At 51.2% G+C, this 25,835-nt stretch overlaps 1 long non-coding RNA gene across 1 annotated transcript in view; it reads left to right on the top strand.

Annotated features, from left to right (window-relative positions):
* Positions 1–12,792, top strand: part of LOC130032020 (uncharacterized) — a 206,244-nt gene extending 193,452 nt beyond the window's left edge. Inside the window, exon 3 of the long non-coding RNA XR_008793722.1 lies at positions 12,597–12,792. This is a non-coding gene — a long non-coding RNA (uncharacterized LOC130032020). The remainder of the gene's footprint in view (positions 1–12,596) is intronic.
* The last annotated feature ends 13,043 nt before the right edge of the window (positions 12,793–25,835 follow it).

Raw genomic sequence — 25,835 nt, 5'->3', positions numbered from 1 at the left:
ACACTGAGGCTTGCAGTGTTCAGTGACTTGCCATTCCACCTGCTGTCGTTCCCGGGGCTCCACTCCACCAGGCAAGGCCACCCCCTTCCCCAGTCTCTGTTGTCTCGGCCTCTGTGGCTCAGCTGTCAGATGGTGACAGGGAAGCCGGCCTTGTGGCATCTTGTGTGGCACGGGCCTAATGCAGGGGCAGCACTGACACGTGGTGGGCACTTATCCCATGCCCAGTTGCTTCCCCATCCCATCCTCCACCTCTAGAAACTTCTGTCGCTGCAAAACTGGGCCTTCTTAGGGGAAGTGCCACGAGGTGGGGGCTCCCTGGAAGAAAGGAACAGTTATCTGGCCCGTGTCCCCCTTGGTCTCTAGCCCCCCCACCCCCAGCAGCATGGCCAGTGTTCCCCTCTGCCGTAGGGGTCCTGCTGAAGTGCTGAAGGTCCCTGATCTAGAGTATTGGACTTCCGGGGGAAGAGCGCCCCCACCAGGTGTGGCCTGGGGTAGCAGGTAGCGGCCCCTTTGCCCTCTTCCAAGCCCAGGCAGTGCTCAGCCCCTTCTCAGCAGCTTCTTCCCAGCTTCTCCTCCTCCTGCTGCTCTTTCATTCACTCCTGGGCTGGCGACCTCCACCTGCCATTCAGTGCTGCACCCCCACTTCCCTGCCGATCCCCCCCAAACCCGGACTGATTCTTCTGCTTCCTCCCCACATAGAGTTTATGGGATGAGATAGTTCTGTCCGCCAGAAGCTGAATCCAGTAGCATGCAGGGGAAGTTCGACTTTGCCTGCCTTCTGACAGAAATGGATCCCTAACCTCTATTTATAAAGCTCCTGCTTTTATCGGGACACCACCTGCCCCCAGAGTTGGCAAAGCTCCCGGGGTGCCAGCAGAGGTCCCCCATCCCCTCACCTTTCTCTCCACTCACCTTTCCTGCTGAGACACCTCACTGCCTCCCTGGGAGAGATAATGCGGACCAGGGTGCAGGAAAGCTCCAGGCCTCTGTGAGGCGTGGGGAAGGGTTCTTGGCCTGCAGTGCAGGCACTGGAAGCCAAGGTGAGCACCCCACCAGGTGCAAGCCCCAGGCCTAGACCCCGGGGAGCGGGGTTGGAAACGCCAGCTCCAAGCAGGAGTCAGAAAGAAGATCTCGACAACACGACCGCCTCTCGGAGGCTCTGTGCCGTGAGGGAAGAGGAATGCTTGCATTTATCGGGCACCTGTTGTATGCTGGGTCCTTGCAGAATCATTTTCCCACTTTGTCTCGTTGAATCTGCTCCACCTCTCCTGCACATTTCGTTTGGGGAAAGGACGAAGGTGCATAGAGTTTCTCCTGAGGAGCCCACACAGTTCTGGTCTGGAGAAACAGTTCTGGAGAAACAGGTCTGGGTTGGTCCCCGTGATGTCAGGGCTGGCTCTGCACATGCCCCCCTCCCCCCAATTGGGAGATGGTGGCAGCTGTCACTCTTCCCATCCCCTGCATGGGCTCGGCAGCCCAGTGAAACCTCGAGGCTCCTTCCATGGGAAGAAGCTACCACGTGCGCCAGTGTTTTGCATTTTCCTGTTTGTATAGTCCTCCCTTAGACCACCATGGCAGGAACAAAAATTAACGTGGAAAGATTTGTCTCACATGCCCCTGCACAAGCGTCTCTGACAGCCTCTCCCTGAGCCGAACCAGCCCATGGTGGGGGTCTGTTCCCATTGGACTGCCAGGCATCTCCGCAGCAAAGCTCCCTGCCCCTTTGCCCGTCGTGGGAAGAAGTTGCACTGGGATCCAGTGAGGCTGGTCTGCAGTCACCTGGATTTTTCTTTAACCCGTCATCAACCAAACTTGCCCAGCACTGGTAATCACCCTGGTGCCAGGCCAGAGATGGGCGCCTGCCGCCTGCCAGCTGAGGCTAGCTGGAACTCTTGGTTCCACTCCCACAGGAGTGAGGGGCTGGGCAGGGAAGGGCTCCCTGGGCTTTGGGCGGGGCCCGCCGAGGAGCTGGCCCTGGTCCTTCCTGCTGGTGGGGCCACCACACACAGAGGCGCCTCTGGCCCCAGCAGGCCTCCTTCACAGCTTAGCTATTTCTTGAAAAAGAAAGCGACTCTTTTATAACTTAAGAAACAACATCTAAATGATAAGAAAAAACCCGTGCTTATGAACAAAGTGTGAAGAGCATCGAAACAGAAAGAAGGAAAAGAGGATGCCACTCTGTCATTCCCCACCCCGCCCCAGCCCCCACGGCTCCGTGTTTGTCCTCAGATAGGGTGGCACTCTCACCACCACACAGGCGTGCGTGTGTGTACTGTGTATATGGGGGGGGGGGGGGATGATGTGCGTAATAGTGTGTGTGGTGTGTACAGTGCCTGGTGTGTGTGATGTATGTGGAGCATGTGAGTTGTGTGTGTGAGATATGTGTGTTGTGTGTAGTGTGGGATCTGTGCGGTGTGATTGTGTGGTGGTGTGTGTGGCATGTGTGATATGTGGTATATGTTTGTGTGGCTTTTTGTGTGTGTGATGTGCCGGTGGTGTATGTTGCGTGTGAGGAGTGTGTATGATTGTGTGATATGTGTTATGTGTGAGGAGAGCGTGTTCTGTGTGGTATGTGGTGTGAGGTGTATGTGAAGTGTGTGTGTTATGTGTGGTAGGTGGTGTGGGGTGTGTTTGCTGTGTGTGAGGGATTTGTGGTGTGTGTGTGAGGAGTGTGTGTCCTGTGTGGCATGTGGTGTGAGGTGTATGTGAAGTGTGTGTGTTATGTGTGGTAGGTGGTGTGGGGTGTGTTTGCTGTGTGTGAGGGATTTGTGGTGTGTGTGTGTGAGGAGTGTGTGTTCTGTGTGGCATGTGGTTTGAGGTGAATGTGGGGTATGTGTGTTGTATATTTGTTCTGTGTGGTATGTGGTGTGAGGCATGTGCGAGGTGTACATGTTGTATGTGTGTTCTGTGTGGCGTGTGGCGTGAGGTGTATGTATTGCACACGAGGAGTGTGTGTGTCCCACGTGGCATGTGGTGTGAGGTGTATGTGAGGTGTGTGTGTTATGTGTGGTAGGTGGTGTGGGGTGTGCTTGCTGTGTGTGAGGGATTTGTGGTGTGTGTGTGAGGAGTGTGTGTCCTGTGTGGCATGTGGTGTGAGGTGTATGTGAAGTGTGTGTGTTATGTGTGGTAGGTGGTGTGGGGTGTGTTTGCTGTGTGTGAGGGATTTGTGGTGTGTGTGTGAGGAGTGTATGTTCTGTGTGGCATGTGGTTTGAGGTGAATGTGGGGTGTGTGTGTTGTATGTTTGTTCTGTGTGGTATGTGGTGTGAGGCATGTGCGAGGTGTACATGTTGTATGTGTGTTCTGTGTGGCGTGTGGCGTGAGGTGTATGTATTGCACACGAGGAGTGTGTGTGTCCCGCGTGGCATGTGGTGTGAGGTGTATGTGAGGTGTGTGTGTTATGTGTGGTAGGTGGTGTGGGGTGTGCTTGCTGTGTGTGAGGGATTTGTGGTGTGTGTGTGAGGAGTGTGTGTCCTGTGTGGCATGTGGTGTGAGGTGTATGTGAAGTGTGTGTGTTATGTGTGGTAGGTGGTGTGGGGTGTGTTTGCTGTGTGTGAGGGATTTGTGGTGTGTGTGTGAGGAGTGTGTGTTCTGTGTGGCATGTGGTTTGAGGTGAATGTGGGGTGTGTGTGTTGTGTTTGTTCTGTGTGGTATGTGGTGTGAGGCATGTGCGAGGTGTACATGTTGTATGTGTGTTCTGTGTGGCGTGTGGCATGAGGTGTATGTATTGCACACGAGGAGTGTGTGTGTCCCGCGTGGCATGTGGTGTGAGGTGTATGTGAGGTGTGCACCCTTTTCCTGCCCAATATGAGTGAGTGTGCATGGGGAGAAGTGAGCTCGGCCCTGCTGTCTGGTAGGCCCCAGCTCACTGCCTGTTGGTCCCCTGCCTCAGTAAGTCTTCTGTGGAAGTTGAGGTGCAGGAGTGCTTTCATCAGGCAGGCTGTGGAGGAACTGGGATGCTCACCCCCAGCAGGGTGAATCCCCAGTGATCCCCTCCCTTCCCCCACCTCTTAATAAGGTCAAGGTACTCTCTCTTACATCTCCCCGTTCATATTCACTTTGCTTTGCTTTCTTTTGTTTTCTTTTTATGGTTTCTGGGCCACTCCCAGAGGTGCTCAGGGATCGCTCCTAGAGGGATTGGGAACCATATGGGGTGCTGGGGATCGAACCAGGTTGGCCTATGCAAGGCAAACGCCCTATTCACTGTATTCTCTCTAACCCCAGCCCCGCTGCTTTCTGTTGGGAGTCTGGTGACCAGATCCTGTCCTCCTTTACTCCTGCTCCACTCCCCTGCAAATGAAGGCCAAGTGATTTCCATATTTGCAGCAGGGGCGAAGAGCAGCTGTCAGCCTCAGAGCCACACACACCAACTCTGACAACAACAGGCACCTTTCATCTGCTTAGTCCCATTGGGAAGCCACTTTTTGTTTTTTTTGTGGGGTTTGCGAGGGAGGGGGTTGTTGGGTAGGGGGTGGGGGTTGTACCACATTCTGCATGGCACAGGGACAATTCCTGACTGTGTGCTCAGGAGTGAGCCCCTGGTTGTGCACTGGACACTATAATGTGGTGCCAGGGGTTCAAACCAGACTCAGCAGAATGCAAGGCAAGTTCCTTAACTCCTGGACTATCTCCCTGGCCCTGGGAAGCCACTTTGGGGCGAGAACTGAAGGGCCTGTGAGAGCTCCGTTCCTGAGTTTGAATCTGCCCTCCTCTGCACCCTCACTGTGGGACGGGAGCACGTCAGGGTCCCCGCCACGATGTCGCCTCATCTGTGAAGCATGCCGAGAGAGGACCTAGCTGACTGGCTTTTGGGGACAGTTGATGAGTCAATGCGTGTAACAGTGCCTGGTGACAGATAGCAATAAATAAGGGTGAGGTGGTGTGTATGTAGTGTGTGGTTTACGTGTAGTCCGCTTTTTCTTTCTTTTCATTTTTATTGAAGTACTAGGATTTGCAGTACTGCTAATTGTACACATGAACGCATCATTCCAACACGACACCCATCACCAGAGTTTGCTTCCTTCCACCAGGGACCCTCCCAGCTGTGTGTCTGTGTGTCTGTGTGTATCTGTGTGTATTGCTCCGGGGACCCTTCCAGCCACCCCCTCCTCCGGGTAAACTATTTTGCCTACAGACCAAATCTACAGTTCAGGTATCTTTGACTGTTTGTTGTTTCCTTACTATGTTTGCTATGTTTCTTTATAGCCCACATATAAGAAAAATATTTTTTTAAAAAAATGTAGCGGTGGTAACACCTACACATCTATAGATGATTAAAACTAATCTCCTGAAATTGCACAAAATTGTAAATCAATGGTAGGTTTAGAAAGATTTTTTTCACGAACTATCTCATTCTCTTTTTGTAGGTCTATTGATTTTATTGAAATTAATAATATAAATCCCTGTCACTGTCACTGTCCTCCTGTTGTTCATCGATTTGCTCGAGCAGGCCCAGTAACGTCTCCATTGTGACAAACGTTACTGTGTTTGGCATATCGAATACGTCACGGGTAGCTTGCCAGGCTTTGCCGTGCGGGCGAGATACTCTCGGTAGCTTGCCGGGCTCTCCGAGAGGGGCAGAGGAATTGAACTCGGGTTGGCCATGTTGGCCACTTGCAAGGCAAACGCCCTACCTGCTATGCTATCGCTCCAGCCCAATAATATAAATAATTCCATGAAATACATTTTTAAATTAACATAAAATGATATATGGGTAGAGCCTACAAATACACAATTTCGTAAAAGTAAGGAAAGGACAAATAAGAAAATATTAAGGGCCTATAAAATCATGAAAGTGTGTTTCATCCTAAAAAGGGCGTGTAAAAGCTTCCCTGCTAAGCCTCTGACGGGCAGAGATTGTGTGTATGTGTGTATCTGTGTGTATGTAACGTGATGGGTGTGTAACTTTATGTGTGTAACATTTTTGTGTAACATGATGGGTGTGTGTAACATTTGTGTGGAACTTGATATGTGTGTAACTTACGTACCTTGATTTGTGTAATGTGAACACAGGTCAATAGCACAAGGGAGAACCTTAACCCCTATTCTGCCTCTCCAGCCCTCTGCCTTTTTATTTGATATTTTCATTTTTTGAATAGTGATCTGTTTGTTTCCTCTCTCCATGTTGTTAACTGCCTTATTGCTTTGGGGATGTTTTCTACACATTATGGATACTGGCCTTTCTTATATGTGTTGCAAATATTTTAGTATTTTATTGAGTGCTTTAAATAAAAATATTTGTAAAAAGGGGGTCAGAGAGATAATATAGTGGATAAGGTGCTTGCCTTGAATGCAGCCAACGAGGGTTCGATTCCCCAGCATCCCATAGAGTCCCCTGATTACCGCCAGGAGTTATTTCTGACTGCAGAGCTAGGAATAAGCCCTTAACACCACCAGGGGTAGCCCCCAAACAACAACAACAACAATTACAGTGTGTCTGGTCTGTCATTTGCTTTGCAACTGTGGGTGGGAGTTTTTGTTATTTCCAGTGTTGGGTATTTTTATGTAGTCAAATTTATTTATCTTTTCCTGTAAGCGAGCTGAGGTCCCAACCCTAACTTATTCAGCTATTCTAATTGTTCTGACATTTTCATGGACTTGCTTTATCTGTTTTGCTTATGTCTTTATTCCAAATAAATTTCTGTGTAAGCAAGGTACATATACTCTATTTAAAATAGAATTCTCCTTCCTCCTTCACTCTGTAGCTGTTTTGTTGCAGACCCATTAATTTTATTTTCCTGAGAATTTATTATCTATCTCCCCTGGCCAGACCCTCTGCCCCTAAAGATGGAGTGAGGTATGCTTGTCTCTCCTGTCACTAATGAACCTCCTAGAATAGTCCCTAACACATAGTATGTATTTAATACATACAGCTGGTTGCCATGGATATCTTGTTTAAATAATCAATTCTTTAGCACTAATTTGGAATTTCATCTTCCACAGTCTGTTTTTGTTTTTTTTCTCTCATCATCAGCCTATTTAGGTTTTCTTCTCCTTTTTATATGTTTTTTTAAAAAAATAAACATCAAGGTTTAAATTCATAGATAACAGTTTATATGTCAAATTCTCCGAAATTAAAAAGGAAAGTTCAGAAACATGTGTACAATGGCTGTCGATGCTTTTTTGTGATGTTTCTTGCAGATAGAGTAGCCAGAGATGATTAATCCATTTTGTTGGTCCCAGCACTAGTTTATATTTCCTTTTTTGAAGATGCTGTACTCTTTTCATGCGTTCATTCATTTTTATTTTCAACCTTACATATTTTCTTTATTATTTTATTTATGCCTTATAGATTTTATTTTATTCTTTTTAAGCTTCTCTGTTTAGATGCATAATTCATTGCTATCCTCTGACTCGAGGATTATTTAGAAGAGTCCTCTGGGAGAGCCCCATCAGATGGTGTGGTGGGTGTGGGGTGGGCATGCAGTGCCCCCGGCCATACCCAGGATCTCAAACAGACAAAGCGTGTGCTCGACCACTTGAACCACATCCCTGGCCTTAGGACAGTATTTTTAAATGGCCCTCGTAATGGTTTAGACTTCCATTACTTGTTCATTTCTGCTTTTATTGTTTGAAACTCTAATGAATATTATAGAATCTGAGGTTTTCATCAAGTACAAGGACCCTTCAGCAAAGGTTCTCAAAAAATGTCTATTTCTTGAATAGATATGAAGTTATAGAGCAATCTTTAAAACCTTAACATTTTTCCTTGGAGGTTATTGTATGATCAGATTTTGAGTAGTGTTTTTGAGACATTTCTATGCTGTTTTTTTTTTTTGTCTCTGTGGTTCTGAACATGTGGTATTTCATGTCATTTATGCTTTTGTTTTTAAGGTTAAAAGTTCCTTATTTTTGTTTCTTATTAGAGGAATAGACCCATTGACAGTATATTTCATCTAGTATTTTTGTGTTTTATTCACCATTGATAATGGCTTTTACATACTCTTTTGTGACCAGTTTGTCTGTTATATCTTTTTGCCGTTTTTGACCTTCAATCTTTGTCAATTTAAGTGTCCTTTCCAACAACATATGATTGAATTTCTTTGTACCCACCTAATTTCTTGTCTTATATTGTATTAATCACATTCTTGTATTTATTGATATGTTGGTCTTTAATCATTTTATTTAATGTCTCATTGATGGCCCTTTTTTCTATCTCTTTAGTGCTTTTTCTAACTTACTGAATTAACTGAATTTTCATTGATCCTCCCTCTCATTGTTCTCAAAGTGACGTATCTCAAATTTCTCCTAGAAATGTTTACCCTTAACTAGAAACCTAAAACCCCTACCTTTCTGTCAGTGTCAAGAATGAAACGGTCTCTAGTTCCCAATAAGATGAGATGGTGATGGTGAAAACCTCTTTGGATTTGACGGTCTATTTTTCTACTGTTCTTGCTCTTTCTTGAATTACTTTTTCTGGTACACTTTTTATTGTGTTGGAGTAATTCCTTGCGTAATTGTTTGAAGAAAAGAAAAGTGGGTGGCATGCTATTTTGAGGGCTTTGGCTTTGAGTCTCGGCTGAGTAACACATCCCAGGTTACAGCCCCCTTCCCCCTCAGCTCAGCAGCCAATGCTCTGTTGCCCTCCGGCCAGGCTTGGGCTTGGTGTCAAGTCCAATGTCAGTTTGACTCTCCCAGTTTTTGTCGACTGTCAGAGACAAAGCTGAGTATACTGTTTTCCTGGGGTGAAGGGCAACATCTCCTGCAGGAGTCTTGGCCTGTCTGGAGGAGTGAGGCAGGTTGGGATGGGGTGGGGTCCGAGTCTCCCCTAGAATGGTAACCCACATGTGGAGCTCGTGTAGGAAACAGCACTGCAGGCAGGAACCAGAGGAAAGAGACAGTTGGGAATAATGGACCAGGGAGTTAAGGAATCTCAGGGCACTGATTGATGGAAAAGTTGATGCAACCTTCTGGAAGTTTCTATTGGTCACAGTCAAACTCCTCACCAGGCTAAAGTCTCTGGAGGAAAAGGTTGGTTCCTGGTGAAAGTCAGTGAGAGCTACTGGCTTCTGTTTTCCCTCCCTTTCATTTTGGAGCCTTCAGAAATCTCTGTGGGACCTGCTGATCCCGCTGCAAGGCCGCGGAGGGACTGCCCGGGACTTTGGCAGATGGGCCCAGTCCTGCCCTTCCCGAGGTGGGTGAGGCCACAGGGCCCTGATTTGATTTTCTGTCACGGTGCTCATCTGCTTTTCCTCAGACCTGCTGGCCGTCTGGCAGGACAGCTCTGTTGTTCTTCCTTGTGTGCGTCTCTTTTCATTTCCTTGCCGATTAGCCAAAAGAGGCAAAACAGATGGGTCTGGTTTGCCCTGTAGAACAGCAGGTGTGTGCGGCGTTGCTCCAGGGGTACAGCGGCCACTGTGTCCACGGTCCCTGCCACCTGCTGTGGAGGTTCCTCTGGAACCGCCTTCAGGTGATGCTGCCTCCTCTGGTGGCCAGGGGAGGCGGGGTGGGGGTGGGGGGTCAGGGGGAAAGAGGCACCACACCTGATTTCACTTCTCCAACCACACCCCTCGTCCTGATGCATCACCTCATCCATGGAAGTGATTCAGTGTCCTCCGTCCACCACGGGGTCAGGTCCAGCCTACCCGACTCCTCCCCCAGGCGCTGTCCCCATTCAGCATAGGGACAGCAGGCAATTTCTCCAACTTTTGGCCCGTTGGGATCTTCCGTTCTCTTCCACCACTCCATTGGTTGAAAATATCTGCTCCTACCCCTCAGACGTCCCCCGAATCTCTTGCCTTCTTTTCCTTCTTTGGTGCTGTGGAGGAATCTTGACACTATGAGCACCCTTGGAGCCTATACCCCTCTCGTGCCCACTCCCACTGCCTCTCCTGCCCCCACTGAGGCATGGGCCAAGTGATCCCCAATCCCCGATTGCGGCCTTCAAAAAAATAGCAGGCACTTTGAGATGATTGCATGTCTGGATAGTCATGAATAAAAGAAACGAGGTGGTGAAGGCAGAGGGGTGCCCCCACTGTGAGAGACTCGTGCCTGGCTCGAGGGGTGGGTCAGATTGTCAGGGGGATGGCACTGTCTCTGAGACTCTGAGACTTCAGGGCTGGGGGGGGGGGGCTTGTGATAGCTCTGAGGACCCCAGATGCACTCTGGCTATTTAGGGAAGGGAAACTTTAGTTTGGGACGTATGGCTGAGCTTTCTGAGGGAGGTGGGCAAGGTGGCACCGATAGTCATGTCTGTGGGAACAGTGGCAAAGGCTGAGATGAGAATTGTGCAAACACAGTATTTCTGCCCTGGGAAGTGCAGAGTCCCGTGGATTTTATTAATGAGGGTGGATCGGAGGGTGTGTGGGAGGGGGTGCAGGGGTGTGATGGACAGAGAGGTGAAGTAGGGAGGACACGGACCACAGACTCAGGAAGTGTTAGTCAGGTGGCCCAGGGCAAGGTCACGGGCACCAAGCTGTGGGCTATGTGACAGGAGGGTGCTACAGAGGGCCTTTTGTCACTGCTCAGTATTCTGGGACTCAGTCATGGGAGGTGGCTGCCCAAACTATCTTCCAAGGTGTGTCACTCTCAAAAGTGTGGTGCCCGAGAAGAGGGTGGCCATATGCAGGGCCTGTGTGTAGCCAAATCTACACAGCTGGATGCAGTTGGGAGAGTCCCTGGCCGTGAGCCTGGGTGCTGTGTGCCGGGCTTCCAAGGAGACCTGTGGATTGCCTGAATTATTACAGCCCAGGAATGTGCCCATCATGTCCACCCCCTTTCCAGGCATGGCAAAGCTGAGCCATGTTCACGAACAATAACGGACTGGTGATTGAACCAAGTATCTTGGCCCTGGAAGTGAGATGACTCAGCCATTGGACACATGGCACCAAGAGGACTCTGGGAGCACAGACCGAGAGAGTAGAGCCACCAAACAAAATGGGGCTCCCGGTCCAGAAGCACATTGCTCTAGCTGCTCCTCCTGCCATAGGCGGTTATTGAGTGGACCGGCATTGAGCACCAGCCTGCACTGGAGGCCAGATTATTGGTCTCTTCACCCGGGAATTGATGCTCCGCTCCTGCCCAGAATGCTTTGGGGATTCCATTGCTCTCTGAGGTCGGTCACTGATATCACCCCCTTCCTGGGATCAGATCATTTTTGCAGGTTGTGTTTGTCTTCTCTTGTTATGTTTTGTTTTGTTTTTGTTTGGGGGCCATACCCAAAGGGGCTCAGGGCTTACTCCTGGCTCTGCACTCAGGATTTACTCCTGGTGAGCTCAGGGGGAAGATTTGGGATGCCGGGGATCAAACCAGGGTCAGTCGCATGCAAGGCAAATGCCCTACCTGCTGGACTATCGCTCCGGTCCCTGTCTTGTCTTGTTGTGTAACAAATTAGCCCCAAACATGGTGACTTCTAGCAACATTCGCTGTTTAGGAGGCATTCTAAGTGCCTGCATCTGGGGTGACGTGGCAGCAGTCTCGGCTCTGGGCAGGAAGGAAGGCACCCATCGACTGAATTCTCCCCTGAAGGTTCTGTGACAAACGAGCAGTTTTGCAGGCTCATTCCAGGGGCTGGTGGACTCTGGGTCCTGGTGTTGCATGACTGGATTCAGTTTTCTTGCTGATGGCCACATGGGGTTCGGGTACAGAGGAGCTGGTTCTCACCTCCCAGAGGCTGCTCTGGGCTCCTTCCAGGGAACCCTCTTCCTCTTCCAGGCTACACTGGCACCTTTTCTGCACCTGATTCCAATCTCTGGCCTAGCCCGTGACCAGCCTGAGGAAACTGCCTCTCAGGGGCTTTTCTTCTCCACCAAGCCCCCTGAATAACATCCTGTTTGTCATCACATGAGTTGCTATCTGCGTCACAGTCTTGAGGGTCACAGCACCCGTTGGAGACAGGCCGGTTTGGGTCCAGAGCGCCACCAATGGGCAAGTCACACCATTTTCTCACTTCCGGGCACCTAGGAAAGTGATGTTTCTGCTATTAAATGTGCCAGCATCGCGTCTGAATATACAGTATTCATGCTTTACTGAAGCCAGAGCCAGAGACACGAAAGGAGCACGTGCTTCTGGGAAAAAGGGGTGGGGAGGATAGGTAGGCATGGGGTTCCCTAGACCTTTAGTTTATAAGGAACACAGTGTCTGAGAAGCACTGTGAAGCAAAATGCAATAAGACAAGGGCTACCTGTGAGCAGGGTGTGTGTACCACGAAACCTTTGAGGGCCATCATGGAATCCTCTCCACTTGCCGGTAAAGGAGCAGTGGCTCAGAGGAGCTAGTGTCTGGTGCCAGGTAGAAAGGGACAGGTAGGGCCACCAGCCATACCACCTCTCGGGAGGACATAAGAATCCAGCCCTGTTCTGAGATAATCAGGGTGGGAGGGGTGGGGACCCCAAGTTCCTGGGACCAGCAGAGATTTTTCTGTGTCTTCAGTAGTTACCCACTAGAGAGATAGTACAGCAGGTAGGACATTTGCCTTGCATGCGGCTGACCCAGGTTCGGTCCCAGCATCCCATATAGTTCCTGAGCACCCCAGGAATAATTCCTGAGTGCAGAGGCAGGAATGACCCCTGAGCATTGCTAGTGGTGACCCAAAAACTAAAAAAAAAAAAAAGTTGCCCCAGCCGACTCTTTGACCGTGCTTTCCCATCGTCCCTTGCAGGATTCCAGGCACAATCTGAACAGCCTCAGACTAGTTCATGGAGGAGCCTCCCGAGATCCTGGCCAGGTCAGCTCACCCTTCCAGGAAGAAGAGCCAAGCGTGAGAGGAGGGAGCCGTGGCCGGCGTGGACATGAATGCTGGCTTTCAAAGAGAACGGTGTTTGAGTTTTGGTCATCGGAAGTGGTGCCTTCAGCACAGGTAAGAGACCACAGTCGTCACTGTGTGTCCTTGCCGGGGTGCCATTATGGGTCTTCCTTGAATGAGCTAACTCGTATTCTCCTTCCTTCAAATGGGTCATTAGACCAGGCCTTGGCCTTTAGCTCTGCAGGAAAGGCTCTGGGTTGGAGCCCAAACACCACACACACACACACACACACACACACACACTCATCATTCATTAATGTTGCTGTGGTTGTTACTTCTGCCTTCCTGGAGCTTCCTGAGAGCTGAGAGTCCTCAGAGGCTCCTTGAGCAGGAAAGGCGTCTGGAACCCGCAAAATTCTCTTACCTCCATGTCGTCTGTCCCTGGCAACTGCTCCCTCCATGGAGTACAGCCTCCCCACCCCCACCAGTTCTCCATGTCTTCTTTCCCCAACTGCCCCAGTCTTCTCCACTCCCCTCCTGCCTGAAAAACCCCCACCCACCCACTCACTCCCTGGCCCCTTAGTGGGAGGGTCTCAGAGCCTCCTTTGTGAAGACAGGAAGGACGGCAGCCTCAGCCCTAGTGGCACATTTGAGTCAGCAGCAGTTGCTAGAAATTCTGTCATGACCCCCCACACCCCCAAACACACACACACACACACACAGACACACACATGCACATGGCAGATACAGAGGGAGTTGGCCTGGGGAGGGCCCCCATATTGGGATCTGGGCCTTTTTCTGTCCTTTGGGGTTTTCTGAAGCTCTTCAGGTCTGTGATGTGGCTTCAGGCTAGATGTTGAGGTTCTGGTCCAGGTGGGGCACGTTCAGAGCTTTCTGCGTCAAGAATGGCTTCGGATGATTTGTCTGTAGGGCATCAGACTCACCTAGGGAAGGTGGTGGGAGTAGCAAATAAAGAGAAAATGTCAACTTCATGCCCCTCACTCCCCCCACCCCCAGCAGTGCTTACTGAATCACACCAGGCCCGAGACGGGAAGCTGTGTTCTGATTCTGATGCAGCCGCGTCCTGGGGTTTGGGGCCTCTTCTGAGGGGCTCTGGTGAAGCTCTCCTGGTGACTGGCTCAGGGGGCTCACTCCAGCCTGGGGGGGGTGGATATGAGATGTAACCCCCTCCTCTGCCCCAGCAGGACTTTCTCACTAGGGGGAGGGGCATGGTGACCCAGTAGCTCTCAGAGAGACCATCCCTGCAGTTGCCACGCTCTGGGGGGGGGGGGGGGGGGGGGGGGAGAGGGTCAGAGACCCCCGCCTCCACCCCAGCTCAGATCCTCAAGGAACCAGTGGACCTAGGTGTGTTCAGGCTTCTCAGGCAAAGGTGGAAGACTTGGAGGAGGATGATGTGGGCTTCTGCATCTTCTCTGGAGGCAGGTGTGGGACATGGTACTTAAGCGAGAGGCTCTGGAATACCCTAGTTCATGTCCCAGCTCCCACGCTTACAGATTTTCTGTGTCCATCTCCATCCTGTTGCAGAGATGCTTCATCTTTTCCCCTCACCAGAAAGACAACTCACGGCTCCTGCCCCTCGGGGGTGCTGTGAGGGCCAGGCCAGGCCCAGAATATGGCTGCGCCCATGCAGCGGCTCCCCAGGTGGGAGGGACCCAGACTCCTGCTGGCAGTCCAGCCCCACTGCCCTCCCAGTTGCGGCCACGGCACCTCTGCCACCTGGCTGGTTCAGGACACCCTTGGTCACGGGGAGGTAGAGATTCGGGCCTGTCTGGGGCTTAGACAGGACAGAGAGAGCCCCCAGGAGGCTGGTTTCACATCACAGAGAGGCCCAGACACTAACCAGCAGTCACGCAGCTACTAAGGAGCAGAGCCTCTGGCTGCCCAAGGCATTTTGGGTCACACCTAATGATGCCCAGGGGTTACTCCCGGCTCTGCACTCAGGAATTACTCCTGGCGGTACTTGGGGGTCATATGGGATGCCGAGGATCAAACCCGGGTTGGCCACGTGGAAGCAGACTCCCTCCCCGCTGTGCTATCACTCTGGCCCCTGGGGTCAGCCCTTTTTTCTCCACCAAGGGGCAGCCTAAAGAAAGGCGGTGACAGTGTCAAGGAGGACCCAGGAGGAATCAATAGTCCATGGGTGCCCTGGATGCCTCCTGGGGCCTTGGGTCAGCATTGCACCCTGCTGGACATGTCACACTTGCGGGACTCGGGGGTCGCCACTGGCAGTCAGGTCGGAGAAGGCGGAAGCAGCCCTCTGCAGAGTGGCAGATACATGGGGGCAGCCTCCTGAGCCCCGGCTCCTACCCTCCCTTCTCTGCTCTGAAACTCTCTTCTGGCCCTGTGGGCCCAGCCAGCTGCAGGGAAGCACCTGGAGGGGCCAGAGGGGCCCAGAGGGAAATGAGTTGTCAGTTCCAACAAGAGAGCGGCTCCCCTCCTCTTCCTGCGCTGCCCCGGGGAACGAAGCCGTCCGTGATACATGGGGTACCAACTCAGGGTTTCTGGGGCACCCGGCCCATCACGACCCCAAGTGGCTCCCAACGAGGGCACAAGAATAGGCGGCCTCTGAACAAGGCGCTAGTGGGCAGGAGCCATGCTCCGGGGGGCAGTGGCATCACTGACTAGTCTGTGCTGGGCAGCCCACTAGCACCGTCCATGGTTCAAGAACAAGAACGATTCCAGGGTCTCTTTTTGGACAGACCTGGACCGGGGTGATATCCAGAAAAACTGGGTAAAGGTAAAGGTAAAGGCCCTCCCGTTGATCGTCGATTTGCTCGAGCGGGCCCAGTAACGTCTCCATTGGAGACTTTGTTGTTACTGTGTCTGGCATATCGAATACTCTCGGTAGCTTGCCGGGCTCTCCGAGAGGGGCGGAGGAATCGAACTCGGGTCGGCCATGTTGGCCGCTTGTAAGGCGAACGCCCTACCCGTTGTGCTATATATACATATATATATGTGGTAGTTTATTAGTGTGCTTCTACTGTTTTTTAAATTGGTTTTCAGGCAACACCCAGTGGTGCTCACAGCTACTCCCGTCTCTATGCTAAGGAAACATTCATGGTGGTGCTAAGGGGACCCTATGTGGTGTCAGGAACTGGGATCCGTTGCATGCAAGGAAAAGAAGCACCTTATCTGCTGTACTCTCTGTCTCTCTCTGTCTCTCTCTGTCTCTCTCTCTCTCCTCCCTCCCTCCCTCTTTCCCCACTCTCCCTTTTCCTCTCTTTCTCCCTCCTCTCTCCCCCCCCATAATTTACCTTTTCTCTGTTCGAAACTTTATTTAAACACTATGATACACAAAGTTGTTCATAATACACTTGTTGCAGACACTCAGTGTTCCAACACCAATCCCACCACCAGTGTGACCTTCCTTCCGCCAATGTCCCTGGTTTTCCACCCATTCCCCCCCCCACCAAGCCTGCACCCTTAGCCAGCACTCAATGATTTACTTTATATTGCTTGTTACAACATATCTCTCACACTGGTATTATTAAAGTTGTTGCCTGAGGATTTGCTGCAGTGTTCGGTGCTAGTTGAGCCTTCTGGGTTACTGTTTTCACTCCTTGAGCTTAGAGGGTTTCTGCGCCCACTAAGCTCAGGCTTTCCATCTAATTTTTCTGTGTTCCTACTGGGCTGTCAGTGCTGTGAAATTAGGCGATGTCACATGCAGCCACGTGCTGCAGGAGCTATGGGACTAGGACAGTCCAGCAACGTGTCATCTCTCCGAGAGGAGGCCTGTCACTGGGCTGTTTATACGCTGGAGGAAGTCTGTGGGTGTGGGGCCCTAGGCTTCTCCACAGGGCAGGGACTTGGCTCCAGATGTCTCAGCCTGGAAACCTGGATTACCAGGGACAATTCAGCAGTGGCAAGATTACTCCCATTTGCCTTAAGTTCCTCTTTTTGGACACGTCTTTTTAATGACAGCCCGTCAGTAGAGCAGTGACTCTGCTTTGAGGAATGAAAACACTGAAACAAGCCTAACTACCCCGGGCTGCTCCTTAATTTTCTAACTCAAGGTTTGTTGACTAACACAGAGCTATGCCATCCATCCACATGTGGTATCTGACTGCCTTCCTCCTCTGATGGCAGTTAAGAAGTTGTGATCGTTGTGTGTTGTCTGCCCTGAAAAGTCAGTAATGTGTATGATTCGGACCATGATAGAGGCAGTGAGCTGACCTGCTCTAAATAATTGCTGTATAGCTGAAACAGCTGGAACCTCCAATATTGCCTTGTCATTTTCATTTTGTGCATTGGTTATGTCATATTTAGTAAATTCTAAATCATATCAACAAGAAGGCACACATTGAAGCATTTTTTGACAATCTACTTGCAAGCAGGACAGTCTGGAGGTCAGTTTTTCATGGACATTTGGGGAGGAGTGGAAGGAATTCTGGTTTGCACCACTGATGACCTCAGCATGATCATTTGTGAAATTTTCATTATTATCCACGTAGCACATTCCCATTGGCTGCTTTAGAATAGCCTAGCTTGTGTGGCTTCTGTAAGTGTGCATTGTCTTGATTAGAAGAGAGCACCAAATGAAGGGTGTTGTGAGGACCCTCCCAGGGTGGGAGAAGCATGCTAAAAGTAGTCTATAGACCAAACATGATTGCCACTCAATGCCTCTCTTGCAAAACACAGTACCCAAAAGAAGAGAGAGAGAACAAGGGGGAATACCCTGCCACAGAAGCAGGATGGGACGGGGGGATGGGGGGTGGGGGGGGGATGCTGGGACCCGTGGTGATGGATGACGGGCACTGGTGGAGGGATGGGCACTTGATCATTGTATAACTGAAACCCAAGCACAAAATTTGTAAGCCTATAACTGTACCTCAAGGTGTTTCACTAATAAAAAAAAAAAAACCAAACAAACAAGCAAACAAAGAAAAAAAAATGACCGGTACTGAATTCCACTCCTTTTAGTTGAAATTCACCATCTATCCAGGCCTTGGTTTAAGGTCTGCAGAGACCAAGTTAAGCCAGCCACACCCATTGGCTGTACTCGGGTGGTACAATATGACCTAGAACATGTAGGAATGTGCCAGCCCATTTTCCATAACAGTTTTCATCAGAGTCAAATGGTATTTTTAGAAAGAAAGTCTCACCTAACTTGGGAAGGCACTCTGAAACAGATTGCAAACCACCCTTTGGGCAAGTGTTGTTGCTTTACAGTTCTGTCCTAGAGGGTAGCAGAGGATGACCAGACACACCAGCTAGGGTGAGAGGCACACTCTCATGCCAGTGGGGAACACACCAGCTGGAACCCCAGGTGGGGATGAATGATGCCCAGGTGTTCGCTGGACGCAGAGGACAAGTGTGCTTCTGAGTTTCACAAAAGACATGGTTTTTTGAGATGGGCCTCACAGGTGGGAGAGGAGGAAGTGGTGATTTATGATTAAGGAAAGGATTGAGATGGGACTGTGGGTGGCAGGGAGAGTCCTGGGGTTCCAAGTGGGAAAAGCACCCCAGAAACACAAATGGGGAGAGAGCTCTTTTCAAAGCCGGAGATAGCACTAACAGTGTAGGGTGAGCTGAACACAGCTGGTCAGGGCTTCTCTGTCACTTTCCAGCCCATGGACTTGTAAGACTCAATAGAGAAGCACAAGGAAAAACATTACAGTATGTGCAAGGGCCTGGGGGTTATCTTAGGGGCAGGGCATATTTCGTGCATGTGCTAGGACCTGCGTTTGATCTCTGGCACAACGTGCTCCTCTATGGCTGAGTATAGTCCCGGGGACCCCAAGCACTGCTAGGGTTGTTCTGGTAGCCCTCAGCACAGCTGGACCTGAGCACTGATCTCTCCAGGCTGGTTGACCGAGTATTGCTGGGAGTGGAGCCTATGCCCTAGGAGTGCTGCTTAGCAGGGCCCCTAAAACTGTGTAGAGAAATTGGGGAGGGGGCTGATAAATTGTTTCAAATGAGCTTACAGAGGGGCGGCCCCTGAGCAGATTAAGGAGTAGGTAGGCAGGGGCCTGGGGGCTGCAGTTAGGGGAGGGGGCCCCCAGAGCACCTGCTACACCCAGGCTTCCTCTGAGGGGGGCTGGAGCTGCTTCGGACAGATGTCAGGGCCCCAGAGAATGGTGGTTGGGGTTAGTCAGTGGCTTTGGGCATTCGAGGCAAAGGCCACAGAGCCAGGAATAAACCCCAGGAGCCCCATGACCCCAGCTGCCCGCCTGGCCTCGGTGGGGACAAGGGAGGGTCAGGCCTGGCGGCTGTGGGAGGCCGTGGGCTGCTGTTGACCTCTGGGGGGGGGCGGGGGAAGGTGCCAATTCTTTCGAAGGGTTAGCTGCCTCCCCACAACCCCGAAAAAGGACATTTTTAGATTTTAAAAGGATGACCTCATTTTTTTTTCTTATTTACATAGCCCTGTTTGTTTATATAGTCCTTTAAAAATAGCGCCCATGTGCTAAGCTTAGCATTCTCCCCACCCGCTGCCATGGGGCCAGCAAGCAGGGAGAAACACCTTTTTATCTTAGAGAGGGGCAGCTTTGTTTCCAAGGACAGATGGGAGCAAAACGGGACAGGTAGGACGCTTCGTGGTTTTTCATGTCGCTTTTCCAAAATAGCCACACGCCTCCCCCACTTCCTGCCTGCCTCCACTTGGTGCAGATTTTTGCCTGTAGAGGCCCCGGGCTTCTGGGATTTTTCAGGGAAGCTCGAAGGAAGCTGTTCGCAAACAAACATGCTTGACCCCAAAGCCCTTGAACTTGGCGCTGGGTTTGCTTCCTCCTGACTCCGTCCCCCTCCCAGCTGTGGGACCTCGGAGCAGTGACTTCAGCTGTCTCTGTGTCAAATGGTTGATAATTGTCCCATGCATGATGCTGGTCAGAATAAAGGAGGGGCTGCACGTGAGGGTCTCAGAGCAGAGGCACCCGCCCCTCTCCAGAAACCTCCACTGAGCGAAGTTGCCCGTATTCACCGTCACCTGGGCAGGTGTTCACCGGCTCAACGGTGCCAGCCCATCCTGACATTGTCCCAGAGTGGTGGAGAAATGAAGCCCACTCTGACCGTGCTCTCCCGGACACCTGCAGAAATGCCTCTCAGCGTAATCATATTGAGGTTGACCGGCCACACGGCCTCTTTTGCTGCTGTGACAGTGTCTAAGAAAATGTAGCCTGGACAGCTTTCTGTAGAGAACCAGACCCAGGGCTGGGATTGCCACCCCCTGATTTGAAGGACGGTCCATCCCAGTCCTTTTTGCTCAGTCTCGATTACCAGTCTGCCACCCTCGACCCCTGCAATTCTTTGCAGAGGTTCCTCCTGACTGGGGTATCCTTCACTGCCCTCTGCACACCCGTCATCCGTGGCGTTAGGAGCTGTTTTTTGAGACTCATGTTACCCCGTCTTTGTGGGTGACATGTGATTTCCCTGTCTCTGCCTAGAGAAGGCCCCTTCTGGGAAGAAATTCTGCTTCTCTCCTATCTGTGCCTCTCAGGCTTCTGGGTGGGCTTCCGAGATGCTTGGGCAGCCTTTGCTAGCAAACATGAAGACCCGCCAGAGGGCAGCTCCCCCAGGCTGCTGATAAGTTTGGATGCTTGGGTCCATGGGTCCCCTGAAAGGTCAGCCAGCGACACAGGTGGGAGAGGACTCCCATGTCTGTGGAAGTACTGTCACCTGGGCAGGTGTTCACCGGCTCAACGGTGCCACTGTCACAGCAGCAAAAGAGGCCGTGTGGCTGGTTAACCTCAATATGGTTACGTTGAGAGGCATTTCTGCCAGCCCTCCATGGAGCAAAAAGACCTGGGGGTTGGACTTTGATGACTGGGAAAGAGTCAGAGAATGGGGGGCATCAGGAAAAATTGGGGCACTTTGGATGCAGGGAGGTGCCCGAGAAGCAGACTGGATCCAAGTTCTGGTAGGACAGTGGACAGAGCAGCCTGAAGGCTCTTTACTGGAGGCTCCTGGTATCTCAGTCCTTAAGGAGGATGAGGGTCTAGGTGCATGCAGCAGAGTTTGGTCTTTCATTCCAGAGTCAGATTCCTCCAAAAGAGGGTCTCCCCTGTATGAAATTGCCTGGGGAGGATCTTTCAAATGCTCAAGATGGAGATGAAGAGGCCGTAGTGGGCTAATATTTTTATTTTTATTTTTATTTATTTATTTACTTTATTTATTTATTTATTTTGCTTTTTGGGTCACACCCGGCAATGCACAGGGGTCATTCCTGGCTCTGCGCTCAGGAATCACTCCTGGCGGTGCTCAGGGGACCATATGGGATGCTGGGAATCGAACCCGGGTCGGCTGCGTGCAAGGCAAACGCCCTACCCGCTGTGCTATCTCTCCAGCCCCTAATTTTATTTTTTAACTTTATTAAAGCACTAGGATTTACAAAATTATTCACTTTTGAGTTTTAGACATATAGTTTTAGATATATGCAATACCCATCTCACCACTAGTGTTACGTCCCTCCACCAGTGTTCCCAGGGGGCCCTCCCTACCCCAGCCTGCGTTTTGACAGGCACCCTTTAAGCTTGGTTGTTAAAGTTTGGCCCTCATAATTTGTAGTTGACTCAATGGTTTGGATATTTTTCTATACCCTTTCTTTACACCACCAATATGCCTGAATCCCCTTGGCCCCTGCCCATTCCCTTTTATTTCCCACCACCCACTCGATTTCTTTGCTTCTCTAGCCTTCTCCTCCCTGTACTCTGGAGCCAAGGGCGATCTAGGTATCCCCCATTTAAGACACTGCATTCCCTCCTCCACTTATTCTAATGCCACATGTAAGATTCACTGTCACTGTCACTATCCTCCTGTGGTTCATCAGTTTTCCTCAAGCAGGCACCAGTGTGAGACTTGTTGTTACTGTTTTCAGCATATCGAATACGTCACGGGTAGCTTGCCAGGCTTTGCCATGCAGGCAGAATACTTTGGGTCGCTTGCCAGGCTCTCCAAGAGGGGTGGAAGAATCGAACCCGGGTCGGCCGCGTGCAAGGCAAACGCCCTACCCGCTATGCTATTGCTCTGACCCTTAAGTAAGATTATCCTGTGTTTTTCTTTCTTCTGGTTTACTTCATGTATCTTCAGTTCCCTCCATGTTGCAGCAAATTGCATGATTTCATTATTCCTTATAGCTGTGTAGTATTCCATTGTGCATATATATCACATCTTCATGATCTACTTGTCTCTCATTGAACATCTAGGTTAATTTCATATCTTAGCTGTTGTAGTAAGTGCAGCAATGAATAATGGTGTGCACATGTCCTTTTCGTATTTATGTTTTCTCTGTCCTGGGAGTAGATAACCAAAAGTGGGATTGCTGGGTCACATGGCAGCTCAATTCTAATTTTATTGAGAACTCTCCATACTGTTTTCCACAAGGGTTGAACCAGACACCAGTCCCACCAGCAGGGACTGAGAATTCCTTTTACACCATATCCCTGCTCACACAGATTATTCCTATTAGTATGTAACATTTCACTAGTGTAAGATGATATCTTATTGTCATCTTGATTTGGATTTCCCTAATAATAATTGATGATGAGCTTTTTTCTGAGTGCCTGTTAGCCATCCATTGGTTGATCTTTGTGAGTACTTTATATATCCTGATTATCAACCCATTATCTCATGTGTTGGATGCAAATGTTTTCTCCTATTCACTGTATTTTAGTTTTATCTTGTGTTTCTTTGTCACACCACTTTTTAAGAGGGATGTCGATTCCAGGGGCAGATCTTGGTCTGCACTGCCCTGGGCACAGCCTTCATGCCTGCTTCTGTGAATGTGCTTTTCTGACACAACTGTGCCCAGGCAGGGGACATGGGGCCCACCAAGACCTACATGCTTGGTGTCACACCCCAAAACCTCGCAACAGTCTCCCTGAAACCTTGGAGCCAACTAGTTTGTCTTCACTGGTCCTGCATGTGCTACCCCCACCCCATTCTCTCCCTTCATTACCACCACACACACACACACACACACACACTCACACTTTCACACCGAGTACACACACACACGCAACGTCAAGGGAACCGCAGGAATGCCAGGACCACCGTCACCCCCATCCATCCGTAATGAGGTGGCGCCTCCCTCCTGCCAGCCCTGTGGAGACAGCAGGCACCACGCGCCCCTTCTAGGTGACAAAACACGTTCTGCCCCTTGGAGCTCCGTTCCAGCAGCAGGAACAGACAGACTGTCAGCTCCACACTCTTTCGGGAGGTGGCAGAGCTATGAATAGACCACCTATAAGTAACCATAAAGCGACAAGCTTTTCCTCACGGAACATATGGAGTCAGGGAAGGAGTCGGGGCCAGGCCAGACCCAGGGGATGGGGGGAGGGGAGAGCAGGGGCAGGGGTGTGGCGGGGGGCCTTGGGGCAAAGACCTGAGGCCTGAGGGAGGGGGCACTGGTTCTGGGGAGGAGGGCTCTGGGAGAGGGGGCTCTTGATGGGAGTGGAGGGACAGCAGAAAGACGGAGGGGACAGAAGGTGAGGAGGAGGAGGAGGAGGAGGAGGAGCCGGAGAGGCAATGGGCAGGCTGGGGCTGATCCTGAGATGTGGCTGGACATGAGCAGAGGAAGGAGCCAGCTTGCCCCATGCCCAGCTGTGTGGAGAACAGCCCCTGCATGGCAGGAAGCTGCAGGGAATCTGGGGCCCACCAGGGAGCAGGTGGGTGGATGGGCTAGGGCACGGGGCAGGTTGGGAGATTCTGGGCAGGGTGTGAGAGCCATGCCAACAGGACCCCCACGCAGGGGGTTGTGGATGATGGGACTAGAAAGGAGGCCCAGCAGCCCCTCCCCTTCCCCCATGCAGACTTCCGGCTGCTCTTGGTCACTGGTGCTGGGGCGATCAGGGAAGAAACTATTAGGGACATGCGGTAAGTGTGTGCTCACTATTAAAGCTTGTGCTCACTTAGATCGAGCACAGCTGTTGGGGTGGGGGGTTCGGAAGGACTGGAGGCAGAGGGGAAAGGTTAGGAGGGCAAAGGTTAGGAGGCAGAGTCGCTGAGGGGCCCCGAGAGCAAGAGCCGGGCACAGTGGCACCATAGGCAGAGCCTATGTGGTGGGGGCCCAGAGTCTGGACGGGAGGGGCAGGAACCACAGGGACGGGCACCCTCTCCTCTCTGGAATAAACCGGCAGGTTGCAGGCTGAGCATTTTTTGCGGACACCAGGCGCTCGATGTGGAGCGTTTTCAGATGGACACGCTCGGGCAGGAAGGAACAAGGCTTGGCTCCGGGCCGGGGAGAGTCATTCCCCTGGCCCCGCATTGCGTAACCGCAGAGTCTGCTGAGCGCGAGGACTCTCCTCTGTGTGGCAGCCAGAGTGGCAAGCCTGGTGGCTCCGGGCTCTGGCACCGTGCGCAGCGGAACAAACAGCCCTCCCCTCGCAGATAATGGTGCCCATTGAGCTTTGTGTCCATGGCCCGCACCCAGCCAGGGCAACTCAGCCTGGGTAAGTTTCCTCTCTTGGCTGCTTAGCAAAATATTTGCACGCCTCCTTTCTAGTAAGACGGTTCCTCGGAACCGGCAGGCAGGGAGAAGAGGACCCACAGACCCTGCTCTCGGTCGGCCTCTCGCCCAAGGCGGGGACTGGGCCAGGGGCCATCCACGACTCTTTCGTAAAATAAAAAAGAAGCTTTCATCTAGAAGAGGCTTGAAGGGTTGACCAGCTCCCAGGTCCTGGCTGTGGAGAGAGTGTGCATGCATAGAACAGGGTCTTCACTCTCAGAGGGCCTTTCTCTTCAAGCATGACAGAAAGCCTGAAGGTCAGCACAGTGACCCTCAATTCTCTCTCTCCTGCTATGTCCCTGGCCGTCAGAATCACCTGGTCTCCATCCTGGCTGTGTCTCTCAGGACCAAGTGGGAACCCCAAAGGGGCCATTCTTTAAGAGGTGTCACACCATGGTATCGTCCAGGGGGGCTGGGGGGATCTGGGGAGAGAGACTGTCTTTTACACACACACACACACACACACACACACACACACACACACTGCAGGGGCTGACTTGGAGATGCAGGCATGGAAGCAAGTGACTGACAGCCCCCTCCTCCGGAAGAAAACAAACCTTGGACAACAAACCCCACAGCTACCCCCACCCCAACACACATGGCTTTTGTCCCCTGGCGCAGTGTCTGGGAATCCAGCCTCTAGGGGAGCAGTGCCAGGCTGCGAAGTTATATATACAGAGAGTATGTGTTGCAAAATTCTAGAGGCATAAAAAATTAGAAAAACTTATGGAAACTCCAAAGGGAGGAAAGACGGAAGCTGTTGTATCCAAATTGTGACCCAGCATTCGGCGAGTTTAAACATAAACAAAAACGCAAAGCAAAAAGGAGACTTGCTGTCCCTGTGAGGGACGGCAGCAAAGATCAGTGGTCAGGAGCTCAGGCCTGACCTGCCCGGCCTCAGGCCCAGAGTCCAGAACTTCTGGACTGAGTGAGAGGACCTTCCTGCCCACTGGCTTCCTCCTGTAAAATAGGGGCTGTAATGGCACCAAGCCTATGGGCTTCGTGGAGCAGATGCTTAGAACTGTGCCTGATGCAGCCAGACACTTGGGAGAAGATGGCCTCAACCTAGGAAGATGCCCATGCCCATGAGGAGAGCCAAATTCAGGGAAATGTGGAGGAAGACTCTGTTGTTATCATAATAGTGCTCACACACACACACACACACACACACACACACACACACACACACAGAGGAGACAAAGAAGAATGGCTGTTCTGAGAGAGTCCCCAAGACAGTGGTCATCCTGTGGCCTCTGGAGGTTTTCTGGACCCTCCTTGACACTCGTCTCCTAGTTTTGGACTTTTAAAATCATCTCTGGGGGCTGGAGCGATAGCACAGCGGGTAGGGCGTTTGCCTTGCACGCAGCCAACATGGCCAACACAGGTTCGATTCCCAGCATCCCATATGGTCCCCCAAGCACTGCCAGGAGTGATTCCTGAGTGCATGAGCCAGGAGTAACCCCTGAGCATTGCCTGATGTGACCCCAAAATAAATATATATATATATATTAAAATCATCTGTGGAGAGCTGGTCTAATAGTACAGCCTTGCATGCAGCCAGCCTGGGTTCCGTCCCTGGCAACAAATATGGTCCCCTGAGCTCACCAGAAGTGACCCCCGAGTGCAGAGCCGGGAGTGATCCCTGAGCACAGCTGGGTGTCTCAAAAATACATAATAAAATTGTTGAGAATGAAGGA

This window comes from Sorex fumeus, unplaced genomic scaffold, assembly GCF_029834395.1.
Source record: "Sorex fumeus unplaced genomic scaffold, SorFum_2.1 ptg000047l, whole genome shotgun sequence".
NCBI lineage: Eukaryota > Metazoa > Chordata > Mammalia > Eulipotyphla > Soricidae > Sorex > Sorex fumeus.
This window is presented reverse-complemented; position numbering and strand designations above follow the sequence as displayed.